The sequence below is a fragment of the Parus major genome, chromosome 4, assembly GCF_001522545.3.
Source record: "Parus major isolate Abel chromosome 4, Parus_major1.1, whole genome shotgun sequence".
NCBI lineage: Eukaryota > Metazoa > Chordata > Aves > Passeriformes > Paridae > Parus > Parus major.
Window position 1 is genome coordinate 1,587,128 of NC_031771.1, and position 16,671 is coordinate 1,603,798.

Below are 16,671 nucleotides of genomic sequence, written 5' to 3' on the forward strand. Positions count from 1 at the left end.
GAACTGCTTATTTTGGAGGTGATGGGGAATGTTTCTGTCACCGGGGATGCACATCCTTGCACCATGGTTTATTCTAAGCCTTAATTTTCTCTGCTTTTGAGGCTTGCATCAGACTTTCAGGCACTATTGAACAGACACATTTGTGTTTATCTGCCTGCCTGGTAAGGGAAAGGTAAGCAATTTTTATGCTTCAAATGCCTCTCATATCTCCCCAAGGGCATTTAGTTATCTCGTTCCTTGGCTGTAGGTACAGTTGTAGTGGGTGTAAGTTACAGCTTCCTCCTGCTCTATCTGCAGAGCAATCTGGATCCCAGCTGAGTTCATAGTGCAGTATGCAGTGATCTACCTTAGAGCAAGAAGGGTCAGGACTTCACACTGCTGCCTTTTCCCCCTTGTTTTAAATTGAGCCAGCTCCTTATGATTTCCTTTACAGCGAACATCTATTTCAGGTGTGGCTGTCGCTGTTCCAGGGGTGCTAATGACGGGTGAGAGGGGTGTAACACAGGCCTGACATTTCCAGGTGACAGTAGGGATGACACCAGAGCAGTCTGTGTCACTCACAGGAGCAGAGGGGTAGAAAATGGTGTCCTATCTATGAAGGTTTTGGGATCACTGCCAAGGTTGTGCTGGGAATCAGACTGAAATGAGACTTGTTCCAGTTTTTTCTTGCTTGTGATATAGCATATGGGTCTTGCCCTTTTAGCCAAAGTCTGGGGGAAGTAGCTGAATGCTTTTCTGGCATCTGACCTGATGCTGCCATGATTGTAGCCTGGAGTTACAGTTCTTCAAGGCACTTGTTTTTGGAGCTAAGGATGTCCTGTCAGACTACTTGGCATCAGCACGCTCCCAGTAGTGGGTTGTTCACATGTGAATGAGCAGTGACTCAACTCGGTGCTTGTACCTCTACACCAAGAGTTCTTAGCATTGCTCTTCTGTTTGCTTCCATGCTGGAGCTTCCCTCTGCATGAAAGCAATTCCTCCATCCCTCAGAGCTGGCTACCCAGTTACTCAAATATGGGCCAACCAGGATAGGTGTACCTTGCTTTTAACAAACTCTTTAGCTGATGGGGACCTTTGAGATTGTCTCTAGCTCTGCTAGAAGGTTCTGTCCTGAGATGCACTGCCAAAACATCAGTTTGGTGTTAGGACTTCTTTTTGAAAGGCATCTCTCGATTTACTGCAGAAAATTTGCAAATTGCAGACAGGTATCTAAATATAGACCATCAAAAAACCCTATTTCCAACACTGAAGAAACTCACAGGAAAATTTAGGTTTTTCTCCGTGTGTCCCTGTCTTCATTCAGCTGGAATGGATTGTTTATATGAAAGAGAAAAAAAACCCTACCTCTAGGTAAGATGTAGCAACAAGCATTTGTATCAGTGGAGCTCCCTTGCCTTCTCTACCACAGTGACAGCTACACAGCCTAAGTCTCTGGTAAATAATGCCATCAGTAAAAATTGACATAAAATCCCCAGCAAATGCTCTCCTAATGCACCAAGTCCAGAAGCAATTTGCAGAAGCCATGAAGTAGAAGTCTTGGTCTGTACCATGAGAGGCTACGCGTGGTCAGTACGGGTTGTGCAACGTTACCAGCGAAGCCGTAGGACGGAGAGACAGCCTTACTGCAGACGGGCATGTATCAAACTGGTCAAGTGCAGCTGAGGGGCTTCTAACAGGATATTTACAAATCGGTGATATCCTGTTTATGGGAACCATGTAAACAATCGAAGGCCGTTGCCCAAAGGCTCCAGTGTTACTCAGATCTGCGTAAAAGGCAGTTCTGACACGAGCAGCGCGGCTCCCGTGATGCGGCGCGGCGGTCAGAGCTGCTCGGCTGTAATTAACTGTGCGCAGCGCGTTGCATAAGGTGCAGCGTGGGGCACTGGGAAAAGGCTTGCACAGAGATCTCTGGTTCAGCGTAGTTAACCTGTGTGCCCTTTCAAGGGGCTGGCTTGCAAAGATGGGTAATGAGCTTTGTGTACTGTAGCTCTTCCTGGAAATGCCCCTCCTGGTGCACAAAGGGGAATGTTACGGGAACAAAACAGGGGGATGGGTTGAGGAGGAAGGATGGAGACAGAAGAGCAGAGCTGTGCTCTGCACAGGCTCTCAGGTCTGGCATGTTTCACCTGAGACAGGTTGTCTCCTGTGCCGGCTTAATGGGCTTCAGGCTGATGTCAGGCTGCTTGTGTGCTGGGCTTGGGCAGGGTAGCTTAATCCGGGTGTGGAGCTGGAAAGTGAGTGTGTGATGCTTCAGGGGGTGACCTCGGTTTGTAGTCACACTTCAAGTCAGGGCCCACAAGAGTCTTATCCTGAGCATCTGATGTGCAGCCTCACCAAAAAGGGGTTCTCAGGGCTATCTGCTGAAGATCCTATGGAGGAACTATTGTTGTTCAGAAGTTTAACAACTTGCAGAGACCAAATTTGTAGTCAGCAGCCTTGGTGAAGTCATCCTCGTTCCCTAGCCCTTTATTTCCTACATGAAGGACCAAGACCCTGGCTGCAGGAGACTTGGTCAAGAACTGCCAGGCACAGCTTAGTGCTGTTGTTAATTTAATAGCATTGCTGATCTCATTGAACCCAGCCCTGGCCTTTGTCCTGTCCCACTTGCTTTACACGCATGCGCTCCCAGTGTCATAAAGGAAATCTCCTGCCTCTCTTAAATAACACTAAGCTTCAGGAACGAGGACGAGGGGGTGGATGTGTAGATACCACACGGAGTAGTTATCCGGGAAGTGTCCCAGTCAGCCAGCTGGCCACTGCCACCTCCCCCCCGGGACATCCAGTTATGGATTCCTGTCTCATCCCTTCTCCTATTTGCACCTCAAACAACCAGTGCCCTCTGTGCCCATGGATGGAGAGACAGGACAAGTTCCCTGGAGCCTGGGCCCTTCACCTCCCTTTAGCCAAACCCACAGCCCCTTGCTGAGAGAGCAGAGACACATGCAGGCGCTGAACACTTTTTATTTTCCTTTTTTGTGTGGGAGGAATCCAGGCTGCACTCTTGAGATAGGCTGGGGAGCAGCCAGCTCTGACCAGAGAACAGGGGTCTGTCTCCTGCTGTCCTGGTAGCTGACAGCAGCCTGACCTGCATAAATGGGAGGGAAAATCAGCCTTGTAGGCAGATGATTTCCACCTTTGCAGGAGCTCTTCCTGCCCTTCTCAGCCCCACAGAGGCCTACAGTGATTCCCTGTGGCTTCCAGCCAGTACCCAGTCTGTGGCAAAGTTAGCTAATCCATTTCTTCCGTGCGTGACCTAGGAACGGTGACCAGGGAGACTTGGATACCTGAGATGATGTTCAGACCATTGATGGGAGGAGAAGGTGACTAGACAATGATTTCACATAGTCTTGGTCATTCACAAACCAAACCCCAGAGGTTTCCACATAGCCTGTGACTCATGGGCTCTCAGGAGTTGGTGGTACTGAATTCACTGGAGATCAAAGAATATGGAGTTTTATAGCAGGTTGGGCCCAGTCAGGGAAAACACCGAATGGAAATGTGTTGTTGGGTGTTGCAATGTCAGAGTGTTCCCGATCAGCTTCTTTCCGTTCTACCTGTATCTACCTGCAGGCAGGGAGATGATATCCAGTCTGGCTCCCAGCTGATGAGAGCTGGAGGGAGTGCCACGGATTATTTTTGCTGGAGTTGTAGGAGAGCTTCACTGGGGACCACAGTGTCCTAGTTTGAAATGTCACTGCAGCGAAGAATTGGGCACCTGTGTTTATAGCTCCCTGGGGCAGACTGTCTCATCACCTCTGAATGACAACAGCCAAACAGCCAGCACAATAAAGGCCTGACCCTCACAGCCTTTTTTTTTTTTTTTTTTTTTTTGGTCACTTCAGTAATAGTAATGATTAACAGTAATTATCAGAATTATCAGAACAGTAGTGGGAGTGTCCCATAATGCTAGTGGATGGGGGAATTCCACTAAGCACATCTGCTACAATGCTTAGCGCTGGTTACGAGGCCAAACAAATACACTTGGAGACCTGTGGCTCTTTCCTAGATTTGGTTTCTGGAACATGTGCTGGCTAAGCTGGTTTAAGCTGTTTACTCCATCATCCCTAATGACACCTTCCTCCTGTCCAGGGAGCATGGCTGGCGTGCAGGTGACAGCCACTGCTGTGTTGCAGCCAAAACGTGGAGTCTGTGGACAGCTGAAGTCCCAGTGGTGGGGCAGGGCCTGGAGCACGGGGCGAGGCACAGCTCGGTGCTGCTTTGGATTCAGCAGGCCAAGCACAGCCAGGGAACAGCTCACTGGTCAGCCCTTCCTCTGCTCCTATATGCTTGAGGTACAGGAGTGAAGTATTTATCAAGGACCAAAACAAATTTGCCAGAGGGATTGAAGCCATTGCAGCTGAGGCGTGTCACAGCCAGGATTCCCAGATGGAGCAGTGAAGAGTCAGGGGTTCTGCTGGTGATGTGTGTGCAGCACATACTGCTCAGGCTTTAGTGCAGGCCTTAGAGGCTGATGCCGTGCTTCTCACTGACAGTGTCTTCCTCTTGTCTTCCCCATGCTGGCACTAGCTGTCTCCATGAGGGGTACAGGAGAGGCATGGAAGGTCGAGATGGAGAGCCCACAGTCAGGAGGGACTGCTGTGCAGAAAGCCTGAGAGCAGCTGGTGAGTCACACCGCTCCCCATCACAGTGGGTTTGCTCTCATTTCACTGCAGTGAGGTGGGTGGCACTCTCTGAGCAGAGCCATCCAGTGGGTGGGCCATGCACTCACCCACCAGGAGCATGCTGCCATGTAGAGATTTCAGGGCATAAATGATAACACCCGTGTGTGCCCATGGTGACTTGTCAGGGAAAGCAGTCTTCATCTTTGGACATGTTCAGTCTCTCAGCGCTTAATCCTTGTCCCTGGAGAACGAGAAATGCTCAGTGGAAGAGGTGACTGTATATTATTATATATGGTGCTGATGGACAGGACAGCACACAGGACTGATGGGTAAGGGGCTGCTGTTCTCCCAGCTTGCTTGCAACCTACTGCATGCTGTGGGGAAATCCCCTTTGCTTCAAGCTTTGTCCTTCTGTTATTCTGTTCCATGGAATTGCTCTAAACAGTTCCCCCAAAGCAAGGAGAAACAATTAATAGATATAGGGACAGTGGCAGGGGGGGACTTGGCTTGATAGCATTCTCAGCAAGGGCATGGGTTTGTTCAGCACCAGGTAAAGGCAGAAGCCACAGAAAGACTCCACAAATGAGAAAGGCTTCAACCCCTGGGAGGCTAAGAAATCACTCAGCATGGAGCACTGGGCTGTAATTAGGAAAGGGAAATCACCAGCTGAGCATTAAGAAGTTCTTGCTGCCCGTGAGATGTGTTGAGCCGTTCAGGATTTGCCCAGGGGAGAGTAATGGCAAAGTCATACAAGCCAGGAGGATAACGTTTTAAAAACTGCCCTTTAGGGAGGAATGCAGCGTGAACTGGGAGACCTGTCTCCCTTTTCAGTGCCATCTTCTGAGATGGATGAGAATTAGCTGCTTGGGGGTTTTTTCTTTCTTTTTTAAATTGCTGGTTCATGCTGACCCAAGAAGTTGGCAAAGGAATCGGTGAACTTGGGAAATTGTTCTTTTATTTTTAATAGCAAAACATCTATGTTGTCCAGTAACTTTGACCTCATGCTGTGTTTACAGGAAGAGCCATAGGCCACTTTCAGCCCTGGGTGCAGAATTTGAACTTTCATAGTTTATAGGAGAGACTGGTTGTTTAATTAATCCCTCCCATTCGTGGCAAATTTGAAACTGACCTTTAAATGGAGTAATTTGGCTCAAGGTTTTTCTTTGCTCCATTTCCTCCAGATGATTGCATCTACGTATTCCAGTTAAAAATACATTCCCTTCTTAGGACATTTGTCGTTCCCATGAGGCCCAAGATTTTTACCATTTATGATTTTCACAAAATCATGGAATCATTTAGGTTGGAAAGGCTCTCTAAGGTCATTGACTCCAACCATTCCCCCAGCACTGCAAAGCCCACTGCTGAGCTGTAATTCCAGTTCCACATCTACACTCCTTTTATATCCTTTTGGGAACTTAATATTAATCTTGTGTAGTTCAAATGAAAATGCTGTCAAGAGTGAGGTGCATTCCAACTAATGTCTGACCTTCTGAAAGTATTGAGCATCTCTCATTTTGTGCAGTGAAAGCTTGCTGTATCTAAGTCTGCTTGCAGCCATGCTGACACGTGTGCTCATGCTGTTTGAAAAGTTCTGGATGATTTTCCCAAGAATTTATGAAATTGCTGCATTTTGTTACTTGGCTCATGCGTGTAACAGTGGCAACTGCATCAGTGCAAGACTAGGAATGATTTTCTTTCCATTTCAAAAATACTTTTTAGCAAGAAAAGATGGTGATTTTCCAAATTTTCCTAGTTTTCAGGAGATGAAACCAACGCAGATCCATGCCCACAGCAGCACTACATAAAACAGGGTGCAAGTCCCACAGAAGCCAGCTAAAGTAAGTGGTACAGACACTTGCCACGTCTGGTTTTAGTCGTGTGAAAACACACAGATAAAGTTGCAGTTCATTGCTGTGAACACGTGTGTTCTTGTACAGCAAGTCCCCGTGAGGAAAACAGACACCACAGAAAAACATCCATTGAAGCTGTGTTTTCTCCTCTCTAAATGAAAAAGGGCAGGTTGTTCACAGAAAGCGCTATGCATCATCAGTGGTGGACACACTGACGGACACGGCTCGGTCCGTACCCTTGCAATAATCACTGCTGTGAGTCCGCTGCTCTGTCCCAGAAGGGGAGATGAATGCTCGAGACATTGCAAGGGCTTCAGGAAGGATTTCAGCTGAGCCTCTGTACTTTGTAAAGAGAGGTTTTCTCCAAGGGTGGTTATTAAGGCGGTGCAAGGTAATAAAAGCGAGCAAGTCTTTTGCACGAGTTCTTAAGGTATTTCCTCATATTCTCGTTACACTTGCTAAAGAAAAAGATCCTGAAGTGTCCAAGCATGCAGGGGGCTGCTCACTGCTCGGGTGCCAAGGGGCACAAATCCACGGGCGCCTTGCCCTGGGCGTGCCGGTTCACCCCGGCTGAAATCGAGGCCAGCAGCCCGTGATGCTCTGTTGCCCAACCAGCGCTGCCTCTCAGCATTGCACAGACTTGTCGCTCCTACCGGGACCTGTGGGATGCAATGAGCCTGCCTTACAATGACCCCATTGATGCTGCAAGGCCTCTTGGAAAACTGGCTCTTAAGGTGTGTGCCAGCCTTATCCCAAGAGGCATCCTCCACGTGGAGGAGGGGATGGTGAAAGCCGCACGCGGGGATGCCGGATGCGAAGGCAGGCGCTGTGAAACAAAGCGCATTACAGAAAGGTGAAACAAAGAAGTGTCCGTGATACTTGTTTTCCATGTATTCAGATGTGAAAGAGGAAATTCCAATGAATTGCTCCAATTGTGTCAGCGTTACTTGGTATCTGGGTACCGGTACAGGTCTATAATTAAATGCTGCCTTTCAGAGGATAAATCATGCAGGAATTTAAGGGTAAAATTAATTATAAAGTGGAAGTTCTTCGGTGATGCTGCTTTTTAAGGCATCTGTAAGCCCACACACAGAAACACGTTGCTAATAATTGCAATTCCTTCCTTTACTCATTATGGTCCCTGAAAGAGCAGACAATAAAATCCTTAATGAGGGGGATCAGCGCAAATTAAAGAAGCAACAAAAACAGTCATGCGGCATCAAAAAAGACACCATCTGCATGGCATGACTAATTAGAGGGGGAAAAAAGGGGACTTTGAGAAAGATTCCAGCTGTATCATGCTCCACTTGCTGTGGAGGGCATCTCTCTAAATGCTACTTCCACACTGAGCTTCATTACATTTATCTTGCCAACTCTCATGCCATTTAGGTAATTAATAAGTGGCGCTGACATACACTTCTGTAGCAACATGCTGCCTTTTTTCACTTCAGCATCTCCATGGCACTGTAGACCTAAGGAAATGCTCCGAAAATCAGGAGTATGATCTTTGAGTACCAGATCTATTGCAGCCCCCTGAATGAATGTCTTCATTACTTAGAACGGCATTCTGAACCTGGAGTCGTGGTAGCTGGTGCTCTGCAGTACGTTCTAGAGTTACCTCTCTTATACCAATAACTGCTTATAAAACAGGGAAACTGGGGACACTTTTGAGTCATCAGCTCAGTGCCAGTACTCAGGTTCCTTTCACGGTGAGATAGGCTTATCAGTGACACAATAAACTGGGTATCGGTGTGCCTTTATGGAGAGTGCTATGGCAGGGGAAGATGGCTTTTCCTTTAAAAGGAAAAGGAGCAAATCGTCATTGCTGAGCTGCTGCTTGAGATGGAACACACTTTGTATTTTAGGGAAACGTGTGCAGCAGGGATTTGGTGGGTGGGATCCCTCAGTCATCCAATGGTGGGATGTAACTGCTGCACGAGCTCTTGCCTAAAATAGCGACAGAGTGCGTGGGCTTCAATGGGATGCTTGGAAGGGAGTTGTAGAAAAGTAGCTGTAACTGGTTGGCAGCTCTTTCAAGGATCTTGTAAGTGATAGAGGTGTTGCTTCCAGGAACTGCCTGTGCTGCTGGGCCGTGAGGAGGCCAAGGGCTGCAGGGGGAGCCTGGCATACACAGCCCCTGAGCTCAAGACCATTGTGGCCAGCCCAGGTGCCAGGTGAGGTGCTGGCATTCCTGGTGCCTGTGTCCTAACTTAATAAACCATTTCTGCCCCCAGCTCCGGGGCTCCCTGGCAGCTGCACGTGTGTGCTGAGGGTCACTTCAGAAATGTCAGGAGATGGGAGATAAGGCCAGCAAGTCTCCAGCTGCCCACCCCGGGGGTGTTTGCCAAGCCTTGCGTTTGTGGCAGTGCAATGGCCCAGCGGTCCCTTGTGTGCCGACAGGACCTGCCTGGCCAGCTGGCTCCGGGTCCGCAGGGTCTCCTCGGGTATCGCACGGATGCTCTGAGGGCAAGCGGAGACGGCGCTCCCGAGGTGGTGCCGTAGGATGCGTCCGCAGCCCCGGGAAGTCCTGGCCATCGGTGCCTGGGCTAGACTGCTCAGAGGGCTCGGGTAACTCTGCGGCCCCAGGTGCTATGGGCAGTGCTGCTTGCCGGAGCCAGGCACACCTATTGTAGCCGGGCACCGGCTGCCGACGGCCGGAGGGGGCAGCGCTGCCCCCGCTGCCGGGCGCTGGCACGGCCCGCGGGCAGAGCGGGGGGCGGCCCGGCCGGGGGCGGCGGGGCAGGAAGCGCGGAGGCCGGGCCGGGCCCCTGCCCCGAACCGGGCGGGCCGAGTGTCACCGCCGGGCCCCGCCTCTCCGCGGGCACATAAAAGTGCGGCCGGCCGGCCGGCCGAGACTACACCGCTGCGCCGCTCCTGCCTCCGCCGCCTCCCTTCCTGCCGCCTCCTCTGCTCCCTGGGGACCGAGGGCGATGGACGCCGGCTGCCTGTGGGTCCGCAGCCTGCTGCTCTTCCTCGGTAAGCGGCGAGGTCCCCGTTCCCGCGGGCAAGGGCTGGGAGGGCTTCGGGTGCTGCGTCCTGGGGCAGGGGCATTCTTTGGCCGCTGGGAAATCTGCCTCAAAGCCTGCAGTTCAGGTTGCCTTCAGATGAAGCTGATGGGTTTCTCTCCGAGATGAAGTCCCAGGCGCTGACAGGTGTACCCGGGGGATTGTATGAGACGAGGAGCGGAGCACGCACCACGCTCTGTGGTGTGTTGTTGCAGATGTTTCGTTGCTTGTGCCATGCCCAGGTGTGTCCTTGACTGAGTGAAGGTGAACATTCTTTCCCTTCTCCCCAGCTCTGCTCCCTGTGCAGTCTGTTCTCTTTCACCTTGACCTGTCCTGTTTGTAGCCCGGCCCTGCTGCCTTCGCCCAGGCTGTGCTCTGGGTGAGCTCTGTGGATGAATCCTCACAGCAGCAGAGACTTTCTTATGATAACAAAACAGGTTGTGGCCTCCTTCTGTTTGACACTTCTCCACCTCCTCTCTGGGAGCGTGTTACTCTATTGTATGACATAAGCTACCTGAAAGTCTCAAGTGAACACGTGTATCCTTAGAGCATCAAGAGTCCTGGGGCCTGGGTGTGCTGTGATGCAAGAGCTGATCCTTGTCACACACCTCCACGGGGCGCTGGCAGTGACAGGTGGCAACTGCTGAGAGCCGACCCTCTTGGGCAGCTTGGGCTGTGTGGGCAGCAAAGTTCTGAGACCTGGCACACTCACACCTTGCTTTAATGACAAAACATATTCTCACACTTGTGATGTTGGGCTCGAGGCTGTAGTTGATGGACCAACTCTGTTCCCAAGGCTTCTCTTTTGGGACAGATGTTTTCCTCACCCTTTAAGCCCCCTGCAGTATAAGTTTGTGTCTTTGGTTTTAGCCAGGTATTTCCATGCTGGTTGATTGATCAGCTGCTGCACAGCATCTCACTTGCCAGGACAGCAGGCTAAACATCTTGTAGCCTGTGAGTCAGCCATGCTTTGCACAAAACTGACACTTGTAGGAACTGGTATGTCTTCATGGATCTGTATATGAATTTCTTTGTTTCCGGGGCAGGCACAACATCTAATAGTAAGGGATGGATTAGTCATAGCTAGGTGGCATCACAACAAGTGCTATGAGCACTTCACTGCCTTCCCCTCCCAAGGCAGGAGTGTAAGCACAACTTGGCACTTCTGGGAAGACTGTCACTGGTGTTATGCCAGGCTGGAAGAGGTTCCCTGCTGAATGGCTGAAGCTTTGCTGAAGTGCCAGTCCGTGCCAGGTTCATCTCCTGGCTGTCGTGGGCTTGGAGGCTGCGCAGCAGAACCGCAGTCGTGGGAGAGAGATGTGAGTCAGTCCTCAGGGGACACGGTGCTGTGCCAGCCACATGTGGATGTGTTGGGGATGGGGACAAGCCCTGGCCCTGCCTTTTCTGGGAGTTGCTGCAGGTGCCTTAGCATCGATCTCCATGTGCTCACTGTAATGCCCACCAAGTGGGGAAGGCAGGCATTGGATCTTCAGACTCAGCAGAGCAGTTCCAGGAGCTGCTGACCTTCTGTTTTCCTGTGCCAAATTCTCCTGGCTGTCAGCAAATTGGCTCAACACAAAGATGGCTGTGTCTGACCACGGGGAGAGTGTTAGAGGCTGATATGTCTGGCTGGAAGTAATAGTGGATTTCTGCTTTTGTGGCACAGGCACCTCAGCCCCCATGGCAGCGGTGGAAAGCAGTGTGGTACAGGGGCAGCATGTGAGTAAGATCACTGGTGCCTGGGTCCCCAGCAAGCACTACTGGGATGCTGGGTGCACACTGAGTGCTTTATCCCTGCTTGAGGGTAAAGTCCTGGTACAGTGCTGAAGGTGATCGTGTGGGCCTGTAGCAATTTTGGAACACCAGTCTTCCCATGACAGACTGGTGTTCCCAGGGTTGCCTTAGAGCTGCTGTGACGTGATCCTGGACGTGCACAGCTGTGAGTCTGCGGTTCTGGAATTAAACAGTGGCGGTAGGGACGCTCACAAAGCCAGTGGGACAGACTGGCTAACTTCCATGTTCCCTGCCTGCTTTACCAAAAGAGGGCCTTAGACAGTTAAGACATGCCCTGGATGTCCAAAATCAGGTGACAGGGATGCGCCTTGATCTGTCTTTGCAATTAAAACGGGCTGAGATCCTCCAGGTGTGTGTCACCTGGGCACCTCTGCTTTGGAAGTGCAACCCCTGCGGAGGGCGTAGGTGCTATGGCACCTACACCCTGCGGTACACCGCCGCTGTGGCAGAGAGACCACAGAGATGGAAAACAGGAGGTAGCATCATTCAGGTGAGTTAGTACAAGACTGGCAATCTCAGTGCCAAGCAAGGCCAACTCAAATAGTGATTGAGCTCTCAGAAACTTTACAGTACCCCTAGTGTAAATCCTTCACAGAGTAGTCCTCGGTTTAGTGTCTCTTGCTTGTGCATCCTTCATCCTTAGCAGTCATCCTGGCCCTGGAAACCCCAGCTGGCTCACAGTGGGCAAACTGATGGTTAACCCTTGCTGTCTGTCTCTGATGGAGGCTGCAGGAAGCCAAGGCAGCTGGTCACCAACCCTCATTCTCCTTTCATCTCTCAGGGAAGGACAAGTAAGCAGCAGCATTACTCCTGTCCCAACAAGTGCTGTCAGTGTTAACCTTGCAGGAATACCTGTGAGGCCGGATGGGATTCTGCGTTCATGCAGCGATGTAGGGCATGGAATGCTCACATTCCTGCAGGACACACATGAAAATCCATCACCTCATTACTGTTATCTTGTACCCCGTGTTTGCTTAATGAACAGCAAAGGAATAAAAATATAACCTCTCCCAGGTACTGTGTTTAGTATGCATCATCTGATAAATACCCTGGGAAAGGCTCCGCTTTGCCATTGCTGTGTGCGGATCCCTTATCCTCCCAGTGATGTCAGAGGGGAAGTATGTGCACGGGGGAAAGGGCAAAACAGAGCAGTGCAGAGCAGGAAGAACTTTGCCCAAAAGCAGCAAATACTGCTGGGTGTCAGCAAATATCCACGCCTGCAGTCCAGCCTTTCTGGCCCTGAGTCCCTGCAATAAGGTGGAGGAGGCACCCGCACACGGCTGGGATCGGGAAGACCCTTGGGCAAAGGGAGGAGGAGGTTATTTTTAATTTGTCCCTCACAGATGTCTGAGTTGTGGCCTTTAACTGGAAAGCCACGCTTCCTTCTGGAGCCGAGAGCTGACCTGTCTCTTGCGTGGACCTGCACTGACGTTTTCTCACATCTGAAAGCCGGGTTCTGCTAAGTCTCAAACTGGGAACTTCAGCTTAAAAAGCAGCTGCTCGGGTTATGCCCAGGTCAAGGAAGTGTGCAAACTGTGACAGAAATGTGTAGGTTGCACGAGATCCTCAGCTGGCTTAATCCATCTGCTCAACAAGTGGGCATCTGGGATACCTCTGGCATGACTTTTGTTAATTTCTGTCCTTACTTCTTTCTGTGACATGATGTATCCTCAGTGGGACACTGCTGTCCTGTGCCACAGCTCCTGCCTGCCAAGGGAGCAGCTTAGTCCATGGAGCACTCCTGAAATGCCCCCCTAGTTCCTGGCAGAAAGAAATGACGCGGTAAATCTTTTTCCGGCATCTTTTGGGATCCCAGGTCCCCGGGCTGCCACTGTCTGACAGCTGATGGCCTCTTCTTCCACACACTTGACCTTTCTGTTTTACCAACTCATACTGGCCTCACAGAAGTGTTAAACTGCTGCTGCTGCTGCAATCTACAGTGAGCATACTGCTGCTTTAGAAAAAAAACTCCCACCCTGAAAGTAAACTTGCCTGTCCTGCCCCTTTGGAGGGAAAGGCAGGCCCTGCTGAGTCATGCCAGTAGGTACAGGAGTCTCCAGCTGGTACAGGTGCTGGCATCAGGGCTCTCTTACTGCTCCTCTGGCTCTGGGGGACCTGAGGTTTGTTCTTTCTTCTAAAACTTTGTTGAAAATCTGGCTTATTAGCTTTGCAAGGAATGCAGTGTACAGGGATGTAAGAAGGAGGAATGAGGTTTTTAAAAATGCGAACACAGGAAGAAGCCCTGTCCCTCTTAGATATTCCTGCTGGTTTTGTGTGTAGCTGGAATGAAAGATAAAGGAAGCATCACTTTGCATCACTAATCACCCAGAAATAGATGAGCTGCCGGAAGTCCATAAATTACCACTACTAGATTTAACCCTGAGATGTAATGAAACTTTCTAATAACTGGAGCTGAATTAGAACGATCAGGAAATTATGGAGGCACACTCCCTCCATTAGACACGCATGACCTGACAAGTTAATAGAGGCAAACAGCCCAAAGACACAAATTACAGACTTCCGTGGAATGGGGCTGATGACTAAGCGGTTCATGAGCAGGTTAATTTGTGACCACAGCAGGAGTGTTAGCCAGCTGGATTTCATGGCCAGCCGGGCCAAACATTCACTATTCCTCGTGGACTAGCCATGAAACTGCAGGTACCTGTGCTGGCTTTTGGATCCTGTTTGGAAATGTTCATTTAACTAGTGGAATACCTGCAAGCTGTGCCTGTTTCTGTTAACCTGGTGTTCTGCTAAGTAACTGTGGCCCAGGGTCCACAAAGTGGTCAGTATCCTCTCCTAGCCCATGGGCAGATGAGGAGTGTTTGGTATCTTGTGTTAGTGGCTTTGCCAGCGGGCTTTTAACCAAGGAGCTGCCAAAAGAGTGGGTGTCAGTGCAGGAACTGTCCAGCCCTTCAGCTGTCTTCAGCGAGGAGAGGGCTGAGCAAGTTCTTTGCTGGTAAAGAGCAACTTTTGTGTTAAGCCTGTCTCGAGCAGTTTGTGGTCTCTGAAGCCAGTGGTGGGGTGCTGAGCCTGGCTCAGCACTGACCTGGAGTGCTGAGTCAGCAGCTGCACTGACTTGCAGATTCCTAGGAAATTCTCTTCCTGTGGGCTGTTGTGAGTCAAGGATATCTTGATTTTGATCAGCAAAAGGACTCCTCCTGTGATGAATGCCGGATTGTCATGCTTAATTGTGGAAGCATGGCTATTTCCCTTGCACAGGTACCATGCCAGACCAGTCAGAAACCTAACATAATCATCAAATGGCCTAATTCCTGCCTCTCCCCGTAATCTCTCCAAGCCTGTTCCTGCCCAGTTTCACTCAGAGTGTGGGCGAGAGGTGGTCACAGACACCAGGTTTCTGTTGAATCTTTGTTCTGCATTATAAGCTTGTATTTCAGAGATGTCTCTTTGGGCTGCCATATGTAATGTAGGCAGCACATCGCTCAGACCTATATTTTTTCAGCTTTCAACTTTAGGTCTTTCCTCCCATGATGAGAAGCTTCTGTTCTTCTTGTATTAATTACTCCAGCAGCTTAAATACTGAGCTCAGAATGCATCTAGTTTTGACTGTTGTTTTTATTCTCTTACAGGTTACCTATTGCAAGCAGTCCTGGGCACAACAGTGATCCCGTTGTGTGGGCCTGGTGAAATGGAGAACTGCACGACAGCGCTCAGTAAGTACTGCACTGCTCCTTGAAAATACCAGATCTTCAGTTCCCAGCTTCCTCGGGCTGGCAGCCTCACTGAGGTGCCCTTGGGAAGCATTTTCCTCTGAGCAGCATTGCCCACGTGCTGAGGTGCTAATGAGCTATCCTTGCAGTCCAGACAGAGAACAGCCCACGTGTGGCCCAGGTTGGGATAACGAGATGCAAACCTGAAATGAAGGACTACTGCTTCCATGGGCAGTGCGTGTACATCGTGGACTTGGATGAGCACTACTGCAGGTATGGATGGGTCCCACTCATCCTGCACATCTCCCTGAGGTGGGCTTTGAGCTGAACCTTGGTCTGGCTGCCACTGCCACTTAGCTGAAACACCAACCCAGCCAAGTGTTAAATGCTCACAAGAGAGTGAGGAGGAGCGCCATGTCTGTAATGCTCAGCTGCATTTGAGGAGGTGTTAAGCACATGCGCTGCCTCCGGTGATCTCTGTGTCAGAGCCTCAGACACCTGAAATTAGTGACCAACCCAGCTTAGACTTGGGACATCCCTTCTGATGCCCTTCCCTGTCTATCTGTATTTATAGTAGCATGACATCCAGAACTCAGGCACTGCACCGAGGTCTCTCCTTTGATCCAGCCTATGAAATAAAGACCTTTCAGGCATTTTGGTATTGCTCATTTAGCTGAACAATCTGCAACCGTCTCTAGGCCCACATGGGCTTGAGTTAGGTCAGTTTAAGTGTCTTGTCCCTGAGAAAAAATCAGGCCAGCAGCAAGGGATGCCCTGCAAGCTGCAGAGGTGTAACCCCATCTCCATGTCTCTGATTGTGGCTCTCTCGCCCTCAGGTGTGACGTGGGCTTCTCCGGAGTGCGCTGCGTGCACTCGGAGCTCGTCCGGCAGCCCCTCAGCAAGGAGTACGTGGCACTGACGGTCATTGTGGTCCTGCTCTTCCTCGCTGCCCTCTCCCTCGCCAGCTACTACATCTGCAGAAGGTGAGACTCGTGGTCCTGGTGGCCTGGGAGTGTGGGGCACCCTCTGAGCACCCCCGGGTAGCCTGGAGCACCTCGCTCACCGGACAGTTGGATACACTGTGTGCGGGACAGGCAGCGTGGCACAGCCCAGACTGCAGGCAGGCAGCAGCACTCCCAGCCGCCTGTTCACCGTCATACTGCGCTCTATAGGTTGCTTCATGTCTGCCTTAGAGGGTTGAGATCAAGGAGAGAGCAGACAGGGAATAGGAAAATTCTAGACCTTGCCTTGGTAATGCCGTTCCCTCAGGCATCAGGGGCTGGAGAGCGGCTGGATTTGTGCTCGCTGATTTGTCGAACTCTTATGTCACTTGGTGAGCGCGATACCACGAGCACTGTCTTATCAGCTTCACCATGGGGGACAGTGCTCTGCCCCATGAACAGATCCAAAGCAGCAGGAATCATTCTCCAGCCTAGAAACTAATGGTAAGCATGTGTCAGAGAGCTGAGGAGGTGGAACAGCTCCAGAGGGAGAGCTCAGCTTCCCAGATCTGGTAGGTAGCTAGACAGAAACCAGCAGGATTTCTCAAAGACAAGCCTAGGACCAGCAGGAAGACTTTAATGCAGGTGTGGAATTTTCAGTGAAGAGTCCAGAAAGGAGACTGCATTCAAGTCATGTCAGACCTGGAAATAAGCACAGACAGAGCCCAGCTGCTAGAGATTTAAAACATGTGAGGAGCTTATACAGCTTTTTTCTCTCCTTCTCC

At 50.5% G+C, this 16,671-nt stretch overlaps 1 protein-coding gene across 1 annotated transcript in view; it reads left to right on the top strand.

Moving 5' to 3' along the window:
- LOC107203094 (methylenetetrahydrofolate dehydrogenase (NADP+ dependent) 2 like) overlaps positions 1–16,671 on the top strand; it is a 60,836-nt gene that overhangs the window by 43,677 nt on the left and 488 nt on the right. Inside the window, exons 10-12 of the transcript XR_004496843.1 lie at positions 14,865–14,948; positions 15,095–15,218; positions 15,782–15,928. The gene's annotated coding sequence lies outside the window, so the exon portion shown is untranslated. The remainder of the gene's footprint in view (positions 1–14,864; positions 14,949–15,094; positions 15,219–15,781; positions 15,929–16,671) is intronic.